We start from the raw sequence: 17,214 nt of genomic DNA on the forward strand, positions 1-17,214 counted from the left end.
AACAAGAGCATTATATGAATATATTATGTCAATGAATATTGGACGAGATGTGGAATGTACAATTAGTTTGTAAACTGCATAAATTTCCATTAGGCTCAAGGGGGAAAGCTTTGGGACGATTACGAAGATAAATTACCCTCTTCTTATTCTATTAAGTTTTTCATATTACACTTATATCATATTTATTTCATGCCATCGCATTTAATTTTTTTGACAATGAAGTGTTCTTAACGTCAGATTGTGTCAAATAACTTCTTTCACAAAAATGTTGTATTTTTAAATTTTAAATGCAGTTGAATTTGAAACAGAATATCTCCGTCATTTCCTCAACTGTACTTTCTAAATTTAATCTCTCAGTAAGGAAATTTAATTTTGACTTTTGACATTATCAATCCTATATTGTAGATTGAATTATTTTAACATTGTATTCATGAGTAGTAAATACAAATTATGGACATTATGCATATATTCATTCACAAATTATCATCGTACCCTGTGATGGTCCTCCTCCATTCTCATTAAAAACCCATAAAGTTCATGTTCTTGTAAAATACTCATACTTGTCTTTGGGTTACACAAATTCCACAGATCCTTGTTGATGCATGTGAGCAATCATACTTTATTATGAGATGACATTTTCCAAGAATATGAAAATGCGTTGATGGTTATTTGATCTGAATGACTTTAAAGTGTCGAAAGTACGATATTATAAGTATGCGATGAGCAATATTAAATGTGAGTATTAACTGATTATGGGATCCCAACTAGGAAAGTTCTTGGAGTTCATATCTCGATCAGGAACATGATGGTTGAGGATATGAATGCTTTTCCAATAAAGATACTAAAAAATGTGAGATTTTTGTCAAGATATAGATATTAAAAAAAAGCTGAAGGTCTTTGATTGAGATTGACCTGGGTAGCTCATTATTCTACACATTTCCTCTTGAAACATGGGCTATTTGAAGCCATGTAATGTAAAAAATGTTAAACAGACAATTTTTTTTTCATTTATACACACAATCCATAATTAATACTGGATTAATATTTGGTTCATTTGTAAAATAAACAGAAAATTAGATTTATTCCTGAATCATTCAAAAAGGTACAGAAATAATTTCAACGTATATATATATCTCTATTTTACACATTATACATAATGGATTTAACTGTAAAAATACATGAGATTCAGTGCAGTTTTATTTATCAATAAAATTCATTATGGCTTTTCTTTGGAACTGGTTCTTATTTGTGTATGTGTTCTATTATTTTATTGAAATTCTATTTGTTAAATTCATTTGCATTTAAAAATTAAAAATACAATATTTTTTGTGAAAGAAGTTTTCTGACACAATTTGATGTAGGGAAGGACATGATCCGGTCTCGGTCCGGTTTTACCTAAAACATAAACCTAGACCTGAAGTTTGGTTCAGTCTCCATCTCAGTCTGGGCTCGGTCCGGTCCGGTCTTCGGTCGGTCATGTTGACTAGTTAATGTTAAGTTGACTTGGTCGTCTCACTGCATCTAATGTCACCTCTGGTGCTGAAGCAGTGTTGAATAATGAGAGAGTGAGAGGGGGATAGTGAAAGAGTGTGAGAATGATAGAGGGAGAGAGTGACACTGAGGTATTGCAAAGGCAGAGAGAATATCATAGGGAGAGGGAGAGAGAGAGAGAGCAGGTAAGAAGGAGAGTACAAGAGAGAAAGAGGAAGAGAGTGAGAGATGGAGAGGGGGGGAACGAGAGGGGGAGAGAGAGAGAGATAGAGAGAGAGAGAGAGAGAGAGAGAGAGAGAGAGAGAGAGAGAGAGAGAGAGAGGGAGGAGGTAAGAAGGAGAGTACAATAGAGAAAGAGGAAGAGAGTGAGAGATGGAGAGAGGGGGAACGAGAGGGGAGAGAGAGAGAGAGAGAGAGGGAGCAGGTAAGAAGGAGAGTACAAGAGAGAAAGAGGAAGAGAGTGAGAGATGGAGATAGGGGGAACGAGAGGGGGAGAGCCTAAGAGGGAAGTGAGGGGGAGAGAGGGAGAGAACGAGATAGAGAGAGGTGGAGAGGGAGGGTGAGAGAGAGGGAGAGCGGGAGAGAGGGGGAGAGAGAGAGGGGGAGAATGAGACAGAGAGAGGACGAGAGGGAGATCGGGAGAGAAAGTGAGAGAGAGGGGGAGAGAACGAGATAGAGCAAGGGATAGAGGGAAAGAAAATGAGTGGAAGAGAATGAGAACGGGAGCAATGGAAAGCGGGAGCAAGGGATGGAGAGCAAACAAGAGAGAGAGTAACACCGGAAGAGAGGGAGAGAAAGAGATGGAGGAGGGGGAGAGAGAGGAAGAATGGGTGAAAGAGTGAGGAAGAGAGGAAGGAGAGCGGGAGAGAGGACGAGAGAAAGAGAGGGAGAGAATGAGATAGGGAGACAGATAGATGGAAAGAAAACGAGAGGGAGAGAGTGAGAACGGGAAAGAGAGCGAAAGGGAGGGAGGGAGGAAGGGAGAGCGAACGAGAGGGAGAGAAAGTGATGCGGAACACAAAACATAGATGGGTGAATTTAATAAAATAACACAAATATGTTGTTAATTATAAATACTTGAGGGTGATCCGAATTCGGTTTAATCCTATACGAAGGGATTATGAAAACTGAGAAAGGGTTCTACGAGGCACTTTGGTAATATAATAACGTATTAACTAATGGAAATATAGTAATTGAAATGGTCATCTAAAGCGTAACACTGGAAATTCTAAGCAACCCTCACTGGGGCAAATTAATAATTATCATGAATCATAAATATCTCAAAAGTTTAAGGTGTCTCAAGGTACCTGAGAGATGGGAACCAATAGCTTGAGTATCTTGATGTTGAATGGCCTTGAATTACGTTGAACTGCAGCTCTACAAGTGATGCAAACAGAGAGAGGGGAAGGTGTGGAAATACGGATAAAAAGGAAATGTGTGATTTGATCGGCACAAGAGAAGGTTGATGGGTAAGATGAAAGGAGTGGAGGTGAAGTGTGAGGTTGGAGGAATTGGATGGGACATAGTGTGGGAATTGGTGAAATGAAGAAGAAGGACGGCAAGTTGAACTAGGTAAAGATGGTGGGATAATTTAAAGGAAAGTGTTCAATGATGGGGAATGGTGGGGATAAGTGGATAGGTAAATTATGGATAGGGTAGTATGGAGAAAGAGGAGGAAGAAACCCGAGAGAAGTTGTCGATGTTGAAGTATACAAGCTACGAGCTTATTCCATTGTCGATCTGTTGCTCGTTGCCATTATCGCCAAAGGAAATCACCAAGAATCACTCTTTTCTCACAAAATAACTTCACAATAATTCTTCAGCAAAAGATGTTCATACAAGCCAGCTCATGGCCCTTTTAAAGGGAAGGAAACATGCAATTACAAGGAAAATAAACTATCAAATTCGGAATGGTGGTTGAAGAGAAATGGTGTAGAGAAGAGTGGTTCCATGTAGAGAAAGTAGTGGAGAAAGGTGAGGGGGAGAGGTTATGAGAAAAGTTAAATTGGGAGTTATGAGAGAAAAGAGAAAGACAGAAAATTAGAGAGAAAAAGAAAGGTGGAATAGTCAATAATTGTAGGCGGTTAAAAAGGATGAGAGAACGCATAGAAGAAAGAGAATGAGCGGAGAAGAAAAGTCAAATAAAAGAGTTGAGTGAAGAGAGAGAAAAGAACGTGAGAGAGATGGGAAGAAAAGTCAAAGAATAGAGATAGAGGAGAGAGAGAAAAAGAACGGTTAACCATTTCCCATCAGAAAGAGAGAGAGCGAGTGGGAGAGAGGGAGACAACGAGAGAACAAGAGAGAGATAGAGATAGAGATAGAGGGAGAGAGAACACGCAGGCAAGAGGGAAAGAGGATGGCAGAGAGAGAGAACAAGCGGGAGAGAGGGAGAGAGGACGAAAGAGAGAGGGAGAGAAAACTGAGGGAGAGGGAGCAGGTGAGAGAGAGAGAGTAACGGTCTTCGGTCGGGTTCGATGTGTGAACTTGACCCAGACTCGAAGGTTTGGTCAGCCCTAAAAGGGCTGACCAATGGTCCGGTTGGGTCCGGTCTGCCGAACTTCGGTCAGACCGCGTCCTTCCCTAATTTGACGATAAGAACACTTAATTGTCAAAAAAAATGCGATGGCATGAAATAAATATGATATAAGTGTGATATGAAATACTTAATAGAATAAGAGGGTAATTTATCTCCGTAATCATATAATGCTCTTGTGATGTTTATAATGAAGTTCATGAATATATGCTATGACTAAGTGAAGGATAACGATATCATAATGAGGAGATCACTAGTTTTCAAACATAAGTTAGATTATAAATCAATACAAATCACAACCAAAAAGTTTGGGTTCTATATCCACTAATCTTGTGTTTGAACTGATGGTAATTCAGAAAAAGAGACAACTACCAAAGATAAGAGACCCATACACTATTTCACCTGTTGAGTGGTGAAACCGTGAATATACCTTAAATAAATATTTTAAACGTATTTTCTTTAACCTTTTAGGGTTTTCAGTAACGAGGTCAGCCTATATAAAACGGCATCGAGCATCAGTAGGGCTACGGCGTAGTTTCAACTCGTCTTCTCCTCTCCCGCCGCGGATGTGTTGAAATTTTGCGGTGATTCTTATTGTTACGTGCCATCAGTTCATCAATGTGTGGAAATCATGGTAAATTTTCGATTTTGTTGATACTGATAGCTTCTTGATCGTAGATTTTAGTTGTTTCTTCTCGTTTATTATCCGTGTTCAATAAGCCGATGCTCTGGATTAAGATCATGAAGGAAGCATGGTAATGTGCACGGAGATCGATCGTCTGGTCCAAATGTCTGCCCGCGCTGATGCTCTTATCGAGCCTTGACGTGTGGGCCTGGTAGTGACCCACAATCTTGTCGTTTTTTTACATTTGTCATTCGATTATCTTGCTTGTTTTGCTCGTATCGCCTGATCTTCGATTCTTGCATTCGTTCTTCGATTTTTACAGAGTGAAATAAAAGGAATTTTCTTGTATTTTGATCACCTTGTTATCTAAAGAACGGGGAATAATCAATCACCAAATACTGTTTAGGAATATTGAATGTTCCATGTTCTTGGTCGTCCCCAATATGAAATCGGAAATCTAATGCTCGGGCTCGCTCTTGTTTCATCGGGCTTGGAGTTTGGCTTTCCCCGAACATTTTATCTGAATACTATTTGATTAAATGTTCTACTTCAAATGCATACTCTACTTCCTGATCATCCTACCGAAATCGTTAAAACTACCATTTACTGATGATTAGTTCTAGACTTGAGTCATTCATTAATTGTATAGAATATTCAACATTAAACGTTCATTTGGAATACAGTATGACCAGCGCCAAATGTTATAAAGAATTTAAGTAGTTTGAGTTGTGTTTGGTGATCTTACGAATGTCATGTAGCTTTGGAAACTAACGAGTCAACAGGATGATGATCTGTTATACTCATCTATTGATTATGTGCTGATCACGTATTAAAGGTGTGATGGATTTTTCAGGGTTGGGCATCGATGATTTTCATGAATGTGAAACGGGTGATAGTCAATTATTTTATGACCTACGTAAAATTTTTTACAAATTTTCTTCAGATTACTTAGGACAAGGCTACTGTCAATGCCACTGGAATGAGAAATATATTTAACTCATAGGACTCCTGATGTCATGAGATTGATGATGCCAATACTGAACGCGAATATTCATCTTGAAAACTGAACATTTAATCATCGTAAAAACATTAAAGATTGAAGTTGGGGATCTATGATTGTGGATTTATTTGACTGTTCTCGTCATTCAGCACAGCTCCGAACTTCAAATTCCACAAATATGATGTTTCTGGGTGCACGATGGTATGCAAGTTCTTCAGAGAACTTGTGTAAAATTTACTTGAGTCAGAGTATTCTGGCCGATTTAAGATCTTAAATATCTCATAGGATTTTATTTCGAAAGAGTGAGAGAATCGAATCATGAAGTTCTGAATATTAGATAAATGGAAAAGTAATGGAACATGGGCAATTTCAGATTTTTGAAATTTAGAACTCACCCTGAAGATAGACAAAGATATTGGATGCTCATAACAAAGTAGAAGACGGGCCAGCCAATAGTGTCTAAGGATGCCGAAAACCAGATTGATTTAATAATTTTAAGTAACATAAATAGTAATGTTTTGGTCTGTAGAAATAGAAATACATGCCAAATAGAAACATTAAAACTTTGACCATCCAAGAAATGAGTAGAGTACAAAGCAAATTTTTTATTCAATATTGGTTTCAAATTCATCTTTATCTATTTTTCTTAGATTTTATATTATTCATTTTTTACTTGGTTCTGTATGGGACATTCGTTGGTACTCTTAAAGCGAAAGATATTGCTAAATTGATTTGATGCTGTATAAATAGTGGTTGAAGAGTTGATAGGAGATATGGATAAAATACGAGAGCGTGTAATGAGGGAAATGCAACGTGATGATGTAATAGTTTTTTTTTGTAATGTTTAAGATAAGTAATATGAAGGATAGGAGACTGACATGAGTGGGAAAGAATGAGACATGTAATGACATTATGATATGAGATCACAAGATAGATAAGCAGATAGAGATGTAATGATGGAAATATGTTTGAAACTTGGGTGACAATAATATGATGAAAAATCAATATAAGAGGTGTAATTTGTGATAGAGAGTGAAAGAATGTGATGAAATGATATGTAGTATGGTTTAAACTTAACAATGATGACGAAGAGAATGATAGAAGGCAAGTCAATTACCTTTGGTCCTTCAAGTATGCACCTGTGCGCCTGCTTTTTCTATTGTCTCTCCTAAAACACCTAGGATCTCAAGATCAAACTTGATGGATCTCAAAAACTAAGTCTCTTTTGATCAGCTCAAATTTGCATGAAGCAATTTGAAGCAATTTTTAGGCATATATATTTGTCATTGCAGCTGGAGTGTCACTACAAAGGGTTCATCACTACTTGAATTTACCCTGTGTTTTGGTCAAAGAAAATAAGAGTTGAACCATTGAAGACATCCTCACCTGGTGGAACTGAAAGTATTATAGAAAGCTTGGGAGAAAAGGAAGGTATTACAGAAAGTGGAGAGTGATGAACTGAATACTAACGGAATGAATTACTCCATGATGGTTGAAGAATGTTATCTCTTGAAGATATTTTCACAATGACTCGTATCTTTTTGTGAGACTAATAATATTTTTAAACAATCATGTGTAATTAAAACATCTTCGACTTTACAAGTGTGTTCCCTTCTCCTTGATCAATTGTAGTCTAACATTGATGCAATGCACAATCATGTGTAATTACAACATCTACTACTTTCCAAGTGTATTAACTTTCACATGATCAATTGCAGTCTAAAATTGATGCAACGAATAATCCTGATCAAGGCATCCCAAGAGTAACAATTATCACTAAACAAACAAGATCACATAGAAGTCCATACATATGATGAATAAGACTTTGGTATCAATCTCACCCCTATGGCAAAGCACGTGTTCACCATTGCTACAATTTATATCCAAGAAGAAAGTTTCGATTTTTTCTGAGAGAATGACAAATACTTCGTTGTCCAAAATGTTTTTAGATTTTTGATAAAGTTCCCAGCTCATCAACCTCAAAAGATAAGAATCTGGATGATATACCTTTTACGAATATCAAATGCTCACATTGATTGTTTTATCGAAGGACCCAACAAAATGAGTAGAAGTATACAATCGAAATCTACTAGAGCCGAAATGGACGACTACCTAAGGAAAATTGCATTGGCTCTCAAGAACACACCTTTTAATGATTGAAAAGTAATGCCTTCTTATTGGAGCCTCGAGTGCTCCATCAGAGTCCTTTTTTACTATAAGACAAAGGATGATGACATTTAAAATGATGTCTTTCTACAAAGGCTTTATTCATTGTTATGCATTTGAAATGTTTGGGTTAAAATAATGATGTGGAGTGAAACGAGGTGGGTAGTGATGTGGAGGACATTAGAGAGGATAAAATCTATCTATATAATATAAAAATAAAAAATGAACTGAATTAGAATATTATTTAATTTTTCTTATTTTTTCGTAAAGACAGAAAACTTCATTCATTTGTCCTCATAATTAAGTTGGGTAGCTTTCAAAAAATTCCAATCCCATCGACATTATTGAGTTGTCTCTAACACCTTTTTGTCTGTCTCAACTCAAATCTGGTTCATTATTATTCTTTATTCTAATTCCTAAATTCTAAGATTGAAAAAATTACAATCAATTTTTTGGAAGTTCTTTTGTATTTTCTGCAGTGTCATTTATGTTTTCAATCACGATGAATATGTTTTTTTCTCGCATGTTCACAACACCAGAAATGCTTGGCACCCAATGCGACACTTCAACAATGTCTAGTTAGATGTTTTGAGATGACCAAGTTAAGTAAATATGAGCGAAGTAGGAGACAGTGACCACCCTATTAATGGTAACATAGTATAAGTTTGACTTCAAATATTTTTAAGATTGGCATAGAGTTTTTAACTTAGACTTTGACATTGACTAATCTACCTAATTGGACACAGAACAGTCTGAAACTGAGACTGGATACAAACTAGACCAAGACTGGGGTTGTATCAAGACCGGACCAAGTTTCAAGTGTGTAAACATTTTTGCTAAAACCAGAACAAGGCCAAAATGTGGCCTTCCCCAGTCACAAGATCCCAGCCATTGAGAAATATCATATTCCCCACCATCATCAAAATCACCAAAGGAGCCAAGTATATTACAGGCCCTAGAATTGACATCTGCTTCCGTTATCACATGTATAAAGTCAAATACAAGGCAGGGCATCAAATAAATATGCACATACAGTGTAGGTTGCCAACCAATTGAGACATGCCAAGAGACAATGAAGAGAAAGGAGTTACAAACTCCGGTGTATCAAAAATACTTTTCCTGCATATTTGATACTTGATAAACCCACCAACAGTTTCATCATCTGGTTTGGATGGTGTTGTCAAGTGAGACATTTTGAATGCTTAGTGGAAACTCACCCCAATAGGTGGTGTTGGCTTCCCAAATGAGTCAGGGCATTCCTCCAAGATATCCGTGGGCTCATCTTATGAGTCCAAGATAAACCATTTCATGCTTCTCATAGATGATTATTTTGAGGCAATCTGTCCTGGTTTACTTGGGCTCATCTGTTAGAGCACTCAACTCAGGAAATGCTATTTTAGGTTGATGGAATTTTATTTCGCTCAAAAAGTCATAATTTAAATGGGATCTTTTTTTTTGGTTAACACCCTACCAGGTAGTCTCACCAATATAAATGCAATCCCACCAGGCACAACCATTTCTTACAAATCCTACATCACATTCAATGTTATTATCTTTAATTTATTTAACCTTGTGATAGTGTATTCGATTTTAATTATATTTTGAAGTTAAAAAACTCAATTTGCTTACATTCATATTTTTTAACTTTCTACTATTTTATTTCTAACCTCATTAATTACTTCTTTGTTTATCAAGCCTCTAATTTTTATTTTTATGTATCTAATTTCTGAAGTTTATTATGGATTTGATCTCGAGTTCATTATCAAAAATAGTTATTTATCTAAATTTAGATTCATCATTTAGCATTTTTTTATGTAAAATAATTAAATTACATTTCCATAAATCCTAAAAAAATAAAGTAATGATTTTGTCTATTTACCATCTGATTATATGTTTGCATGATGTTAGTATTCAAATGTAGTGTTTACCAAGCGTACATCAATTTCTACCTCACTAAAATGTTGTTATTGCTTTTATTTATTTATTAAATTTATAATTACTTTTAACTTGGATTAAAATTAATTCTTAATATTCAACTCTCAACTTGAATTAAAAATTAAAAAGATTTTAATTTTTAATCCAAACTTACTAATTTACCTTTAATATTAATCAAGTGTAAATTTTTTTTAGAAATCCTACATAACTAAGGTAATGTTCATATTTTCTAACACTAAAAACTTTTTTTATGTAACATGTCTAATTTAGTGAAATGTTCAGCAGTAGTGGTAAATTCTTCCTCTAAATTAATATTTTTATATATTATTTATCAAATCACCAAATTAATCTTTTTAAAATTTTTACTAATTGATATGTCCATCGAGTGTAGTTTAAAATTGAAAATTCTTATCGATGTACATTACTATGATTTTAATGTATTAAATTTATAATTTTAATTTTATTTCATCACTTACATTAAAGTTCTTAATTCTTGTGATTGTTTATTTTATATTCATCTTCTAATTTATTATGTTGTAATATTAAATTAATAAAAAAGTAAACTCTTGATATATGTCTGTGATTATATTTATGAAAATTTTAATTTTTTTGTGTAACCTCAATATTTATCTAGACTATCTAGAAGGAGTACTTAAATTTATGCAAATTAAATTTCTAAAGTAAAAGTCTTATTTTATGTTTTCACTACTCTCTATGTGTAATTTTACATGACCTCGCTAATTTTAGTTTTTATATTTACCAGTTAGTTTAATTTATAATTTTTATAATACCTTATGATAACATGCATTTTTAGTACCTTAACGGGGTCATATTTACATGTTTATTTCAATTAATAAATTCTATACGCATGTTAATGATTAAATCTATTTTTAGAATGATATTATGAATTTTCTACATATTTATGTATTTTTGGGGATTTTTCTGACATCAAATTCCAAAAGAATACAAAATTTTGGTCACAGTATGATTTTTCTGGAATTGTTTGACTTTAAATTTGTAATGAAATGATTTTTTTAAATAAAAAATATATTTCTTTGTATTTTTTGGCTTTTATTTTATTTAATATGAAATTTTGAAGATATTTTAAGTCTTTTATTTTACCAGGTGCCACGTGTTCCCATTTTATTGTTCGAACTGTTACCAAAAGGAGCGCCCCTAATGATTGGTCGCAGCCAATCATTAAGATAACTTAATGATTGGCGATAACCAATCATTACGTTACGCTGCTATGACATCAGGAAAACACAATGGCATAACAGCATTTATAAGGAAAGAATACTTTTTACCTTTTTTCGGGCGGTGCGGACCAGTCAGAAAAAAGTACCCCTTTTTTTAAAATAATGGCTGCGTGAATCTAGGCGCACAAGGAAAAATCTAATTTTTTTCTTCTCTCTCTCTCTCTCTCTTTTCATTGACAGATCAACATGAGTCGCTTTGCTTAGGTGTCACACGACACATACGCACCACATGTACACATGCCGCACATGTATCCCTCTCCTATTTGCTAAAATAGGGGCCATGCTGCGATGATGCGCCGCCATGTCATCTGCAAGAATGAATAAATATAATTATTTAAATGATATAAATATATTATGATTCGTCTTTGTCTTTTTCCCATTTTAGGTACGTGCGGAAGCTCCGAAAAGTGCGAACGCGGAACACGAGAGGATGAGAAATTTAAAGGATTTAAAAGTTCAACCAAAAAAAGGTAAAAGAGGAAACATCAGAGACAATGATGAGGAGAGAGAAAAAGAAGTGCTAGGATTGTTCCAACTTCGAAAAGCGATATCTGACGATCTACAAGTCTTATTGAGCTGAAATTTTCAGAACTACTTCGTCTCCCCCACCTCTTTCCATCCTTATCCTCTGATCTAGAAATAGAGACCTGCATCATTGTGAAATTCATCTTGAAATTGCTTCCTACTTTTGTGGGCTGATTGAAACATAGTACGTTTTGAGATCCTTCAAGTATGTTCTTGGTGTCTTGGGTGCACATGAAGAAGTATTAGAGAAGAGGGGGAGCTAACTGGGACTCGCAAATTGCTGTGATCCTGGCAGAACCTAAGGATCTAAGGTAAGTGTCTTCGCTTTACATTGCTCTTTTCCCAACATCGGCGTTAGCTTAATTACGTTTTATTATCACTATCATTTCACACCATTATGTACCCATTATCTCGTCTCTTGCTCTGCCATCACACTGTTCATGCTCTTGATCACTATCGTATCTGTCACATCCTCTACCTTATTCTCGTAACAAGTCTCGTAATTCAAATTTTACTTCTTCTTTTCTTTGATAATTTTAAGTTTGAATTATAAATATTACAACCTTTTACCAAGGGAACAGCACGTCAGGGACGTGACGCCCCAGACGTGACGGGACGGATGACGACACATGATGAATGGTGACGTGATGAACTGTTCGTCACGTCACCGTCATGTCACACATCCGAGGGTTTTTAAAATTTTCTTCACGTTCCTGTCACACGTCACATGTTCCTCATTTCATCACGTCACCGTCACTGTAACGCTGTCACCTTCACTGGTGACGGAAATAATGTTAAATATTTTACTATGTTTAGTAATACTAAACATAGTAAAACCATTCATAATATCTGCGTCAAATGGTCGAAGTCCCCCTAGGTCAAGCCGAACTACCGAAGTAGAAGTCGCCACTCGCCATTCTCCAAGTCAGAAGTCAGAGCTTGAATTGAAACAAAGAAATTGACAAGCTCGAAATTCTTGCTCTTGATTTGTGCTGATTCTTGCCAAATTTTTCTCAACTTGAGACAAAGGATTTTGGAGGTAGCTATTCCCCCCTTCTTCTTTATTGTTTTTCCGTGCGTTATCCTCCTTCTCTGCTTGTTTGCACTAGTGGCTCACTGATGAGGTGATTTGTGATTTCGCGGTCAGCTGGATCCTTGCTGCTCGAATATTCATAATCGTAGTTCTTGCGATTGTTGGCGGTCTTGGTCAACACTTTCTGCCTTTCTGAAAAAGCATGATTCCTGCAGACTAGTGTTCTATTTTTCCTGCGTATTAGGATTGTCTGGCCGTCATCTATTATTCTGAATGATTCTTCTTCAAGAGATTCTGCTTCTTTCGCTCGATTTCATGTAATTCTGATGAATGGCAGTGAGAAACACTCTCTCTTCATTATACTGTATGAAGTTAATTGTGCCAAAATTCACTAGTTCGGTTTCTGAATCAGAATTTATTTTTTAATTTCAAATTTTTGAACATTGCCCGAAAATGAGATGAATGAATTCAAACTAGGAACGTTTGTAGTTCATCATTTTGATGTCAATTTGATGCTTTGCGCATCACCACTTTGTCTTCGAATGTGTTACTCAAAGGCTGTTGGGGAAGGCTGTTATCTTCGTCACTGGCCTCGACGAACGCGGTATAAAGATTGCTGCGGCAATGGCTTTGGGTGGCAGCACGCCTTTTATACATTGTGACAATAATTGTTTGGCATACGGAGCTCTGGAGAGAGGTATGGAGCAAAATTCTCTCTCTCCCTCTCTCATTCTATCTTTCTATCACTCTATCTCCCTATTTCAGTCTATCTTTCTATCAATCTGTCTGTCTCTCTCAGTCTATCTTTCTATCAATCTCTCTCCCTCTCTCAGTCTATATTTCTATCACTCTCTCTCCCTCTCTCAGTTTACCTTTCTACGACTCTCTCTCCCTCTTTCACTTTGTCGTTCTATCACTCTCTCTCCCTCTCTCAGTTTACCTTTCTATGACTCTCTCTCTCCCTCTTTCACTCTGTCTTTCTATCACTCTCCCTCTCTCCTTCTGTCTATATATCTATCACTCTCTCTCTCCATCTTTCAGTCTAAATTTCTATCACTCTCTCTCTCCCTATGTCAGTCTATCTTTCTATCACTCTCTCTCCCTCTTTCAGTCTATCTTCCTATCACTCTCTGTCCCTCTTTCAGTCCATCTTTCTATCACTCTCTCTTCCTCTCTCAGTCCATCTTTCAATCACTCTCTGTCCCTCTCATTCGATATTTCTGTCCCTCTCTCTCTCTTTGAGTCTATCTATCTATCACTCTCTCTATCTCTCTCTCCCTATATCTATCTACCTATCTATATATCTATCTTACTTTTCTCTCGCCTTCCTCTATCTATCCATCTTTCCTCACTCTCTTTCTCACTCACTCTCTCAGCCTATCTTTCTATCACCCTCTCTGTCTTTCTCTCTCTCCCTCTCTCAGTCTAATTTTCTATCACTCTCTCTTCCTCTCCCTCTCTCCCTCTCAGAGTCTATCACTCTCTCTTCATCGTTCATTCTATCTTTCTATCAATCACTCTCCCTCTCTCAGTCTATCTTTCTACTACTCTCTCTCCCTCTTTCATTATATATTTCTATCATTCTCTCTCCCTCTTTCATCTTATCTTTCTATCTATCTCTCTCCCTCTCTCAGTTTACCTTTCTACCACTCTCTCTCTCCCTCTTTCACTCTATATTTCTATCACTCTCTCCCCTCTTTCAGCCTATCTTTCTATCACTCTCTCTCCCTCTCGTTCTATATTTCTATTACTCTCTCTCCCTCTCTCAGTTTACCTTTCTACTACTCTCTCTCTCCCTCTTTCATTCTACCTTTTCTATCACTCTCTCTCCCTCTTTCAGTCTATCTATCATTCACTCTATCTCACTCTCCCTATTTCTATTTACCTATCTATCTATCTGTCTTCCTTTTCTCTCTCCCTCTTCCTCTATTTATCCATCTTTCCTCACACTCTCTCTCACTCACTCTCTCAGTCTATCTTTCTATCACCTTCTCTCTCCCTTTTTCACTCTATCTTTCTATCACTCTCTCTCCCTCTCTCAGCCTATTTTTCTATCACTCCCTCTCCCTCTCGTTTTATCTTTCTATTATTCTCTCTCCCTCTCTCATTTTACCTTTGTACGACTCTCTCTCCCTCTTTCGTTCTACCTTTCTATCACTCTCTCCCTCTTTCAGTCTATCAATCTATCACTCTCTCTCCCTCTCTCAGTTTACCTTTCTACCACTCTCTCCCTCTTATTCTATCTTTCTATCACTCTCTCTCCCTCTTTCAGTCTATCTTTCTACCAGTCTCTCTCCCTATCTCAGTCTATCTTTCTATCACTCTCTCTCCCTATCTCAGTCTATCTTTATATCACTCTCTGTCCCTATCTCAGTCTATCTTTCTATCTCTCTCTCTCCCTCTTTCATTCAATCTTCCTACAATCTCTCTCCCTCTTGTTCTATCTTTCTATTACTCACTCTCCCTCTCTCAGTTTACCTTTCTACCACTCTCTCTCCCTCTTTCGTTCTACCTTTCTATCACTCTTTCCCGCTCTTTCAGTCTATCTATCTATCACTCTCTCCCTATCTCTATCTCTCTCTCTCTCCGTATATCTATCTACCTATCTATCTTGCTCCCTCTCTCAGTTTACCTTTCTACCACTCTCTCTACCTCTTTCACTCTATCTTTCTATCACTCTCTCTCCCTCTTTCAGCCTATCTATCTATCACTCTCTTCCTCCCTCTCTCAGTCTATCTATCTATCACTCTCTCCCTCCCTCTTTCAGTCCATCTATCTCCGTCTCTCAGTATATCTATCTATCACTCTCTCCCTCCCACTTTCAGTCTATCTATCTATCACTCTCTCCCTCCCTCTCTCAGATTATCTATCTATCACTCTCTCCCTCCCTCTTTTAGTCTATCTATCTATCACTCTCTCCCTCCCTCTCTCAGTCTATCTATCTATCACTCTCTCCCTCCCTCTTTCAGTCCTCAATCTATCACTCTCTTTCTCCCTGTTTCATTCTATCTTTCACTCTTTACTAAATGGTTGTGAGATCTTCAGTCTTGGATTTTAAGTGTTTCGAAATTACTTTGTGGTTTGATTAGGTTTTTGTGAAATTTTCTATCTTGTGGTTTCTCGTTGCTTCTTTTCCAAATATAATGGAACTGTCAAACTTCCCAAAATTCCATGAACTAGCTTTCATTTGCACTGCAAAAAAACCCTTGATCATCGTTTATCATTTCACCGAGTCTGTCTTTGGGTGTCGCTGGATTGACCTGATTGGTTAACCGTCAAGTTGTCGTCATTATCCCCAACATCTCATTACTTCTCTTGATAATTTACACGAAAGCTTTTAATAGTTTTGGCAATGTCAACGTCATTGACCTTCGCTGACATTGATAACTTTTTTCCCATTTCTGACTTGATAACATTTCTGATTGAATTGTAATTATATTCTCTATGGATTTTAACGTGAAGCATTTTCGCCTTTCATTCAAAGATAAATTTATGAATGAATAAATGAGATCTTCCACCTATTCCCTATGACACAGTCGGCAATGGAAACTCCAACTGGCGACGAGTGTGTTGACTTGGCAGTAGAGTCCTCTGATGAGGATGTTCGAGAGATGCCTCTATCAGTGGTAGGGCCGTCACATCCCAAACGTAAAGGGAAGGCTGAAATATTGTGATACTTCACGGAGGTAGGGTCAGGTGTGTGGGCGTGCCTACTATGCTATGAGCAAAAATTTGACCCATTGCGTAATATACCACGAGATGAAGGGGACTAATTTCAAGCAGCGTACAATAACTGAGGCGTACGGGCAAGGTGGTGCCATCAAGAAGACGCTAGAGAAGACTAAGGAGATTAAAACACAATTTTTCTGCCTTACAAAGTCCCCATGGGCTATAGTAGACAAAGTGGGGTCCAAGATTATGTGGAAATATGCCGCGGAGACAACAGTCGACCCGCCAGGTTCGAAGGCAATAAAGATGTGACGCATAAGCTATACGGGACCATGAAGGGGAAGCTCGTAGATTTATTGGCAGATGTCCCTAGGGTCTCCCTAACGGTTGATGCGTGGACCGTTGAGAATTCTGGTGGTCTTTTCGGCATCACAGTTCATTGGGTAGACAACTGGTGGGAACTATGCAACCGATGGGAACTATATGCGAGCTAGTCGCCAAACACAATGGCGAGAATATGAGCGCAGTACTAACCCAAGCGTTGGAAGACTTCAGGTTGAAGATGAAGGTCGGTGGCTTCCCATCTGGCTGCATTTTACGTTGGTACTAACGTACTGAAAAACTAACGTTTTTATCATGCAGGTTGGATCTATCACTACGAACAATGCATCAAGCAACGGGCAGATGATAGCAGTACTCGCAAAGGAACTCAAGCTGATTAATGACCGTTTCACTGAGGAACAACATGTCCCTTGTGCTGCCCATGTGTTGAACATCATCATCCAGGTTGCATTGCAATCATTACGTATATCAGTGACTGCACCTCCTCCTAAGATTGTTGACAACAATGCATCAGACGCAGCATATGAAACTGATTACGACGCTAATATATACGATTTGAACGCCACTTAGGAGGCTGCAGCAAGTCATGCAAAAATGATCAGTCATGATAGTGGCCTCATCCTGGGAGATGCGATT

The 17,214-nt window shown here is 37.2% G+C and overlaps 1 long non-coding RNA gene and 1 other non-coding gene across 2 annotated transcripts; both read left to right on the top strand.

The window, feature by feature from the left end:
* Positions 1-4,525: 4,525 nt before the first annotated feature.
* LOC144715754 (uncharacterized) lies at positions 4,526-5,717 on the top strand. The gene is made up of 2 exons (XR_013584733.1): positions 4,526-4,658; positions 5,503-5,717. It is a non-coding gene; the product is annotated as an uncharacterized LOC144715754 (long non-coding RNA).
* Positions 4,764-4,876, top strand: LOC144715963 (small nucleolar RNA snoR100). The gene has a single exon (XR_013584787.1). It is a non-coding gene; the product is annotated as a small nucleolar RNA snoR100 (small nucleolar RNA).
* Positions 5,718-17,214: the final 11,497 nt, after the last annotated feature.

The sequence above is a fragment of the Wolffia australiana genome, chromosome 19 (genome assembly GCF_029677425.1).
Source record: "Wolffia australiana isolate 7733 chromosome 19, ASM2967742v1".
NCBI classification, from domain to species: Eukaryota; Viridiplantae; Streptophyta; class Magnoliopsida; order Alismatales; family Araceae; genus Wolffia; species Wolffia australiana.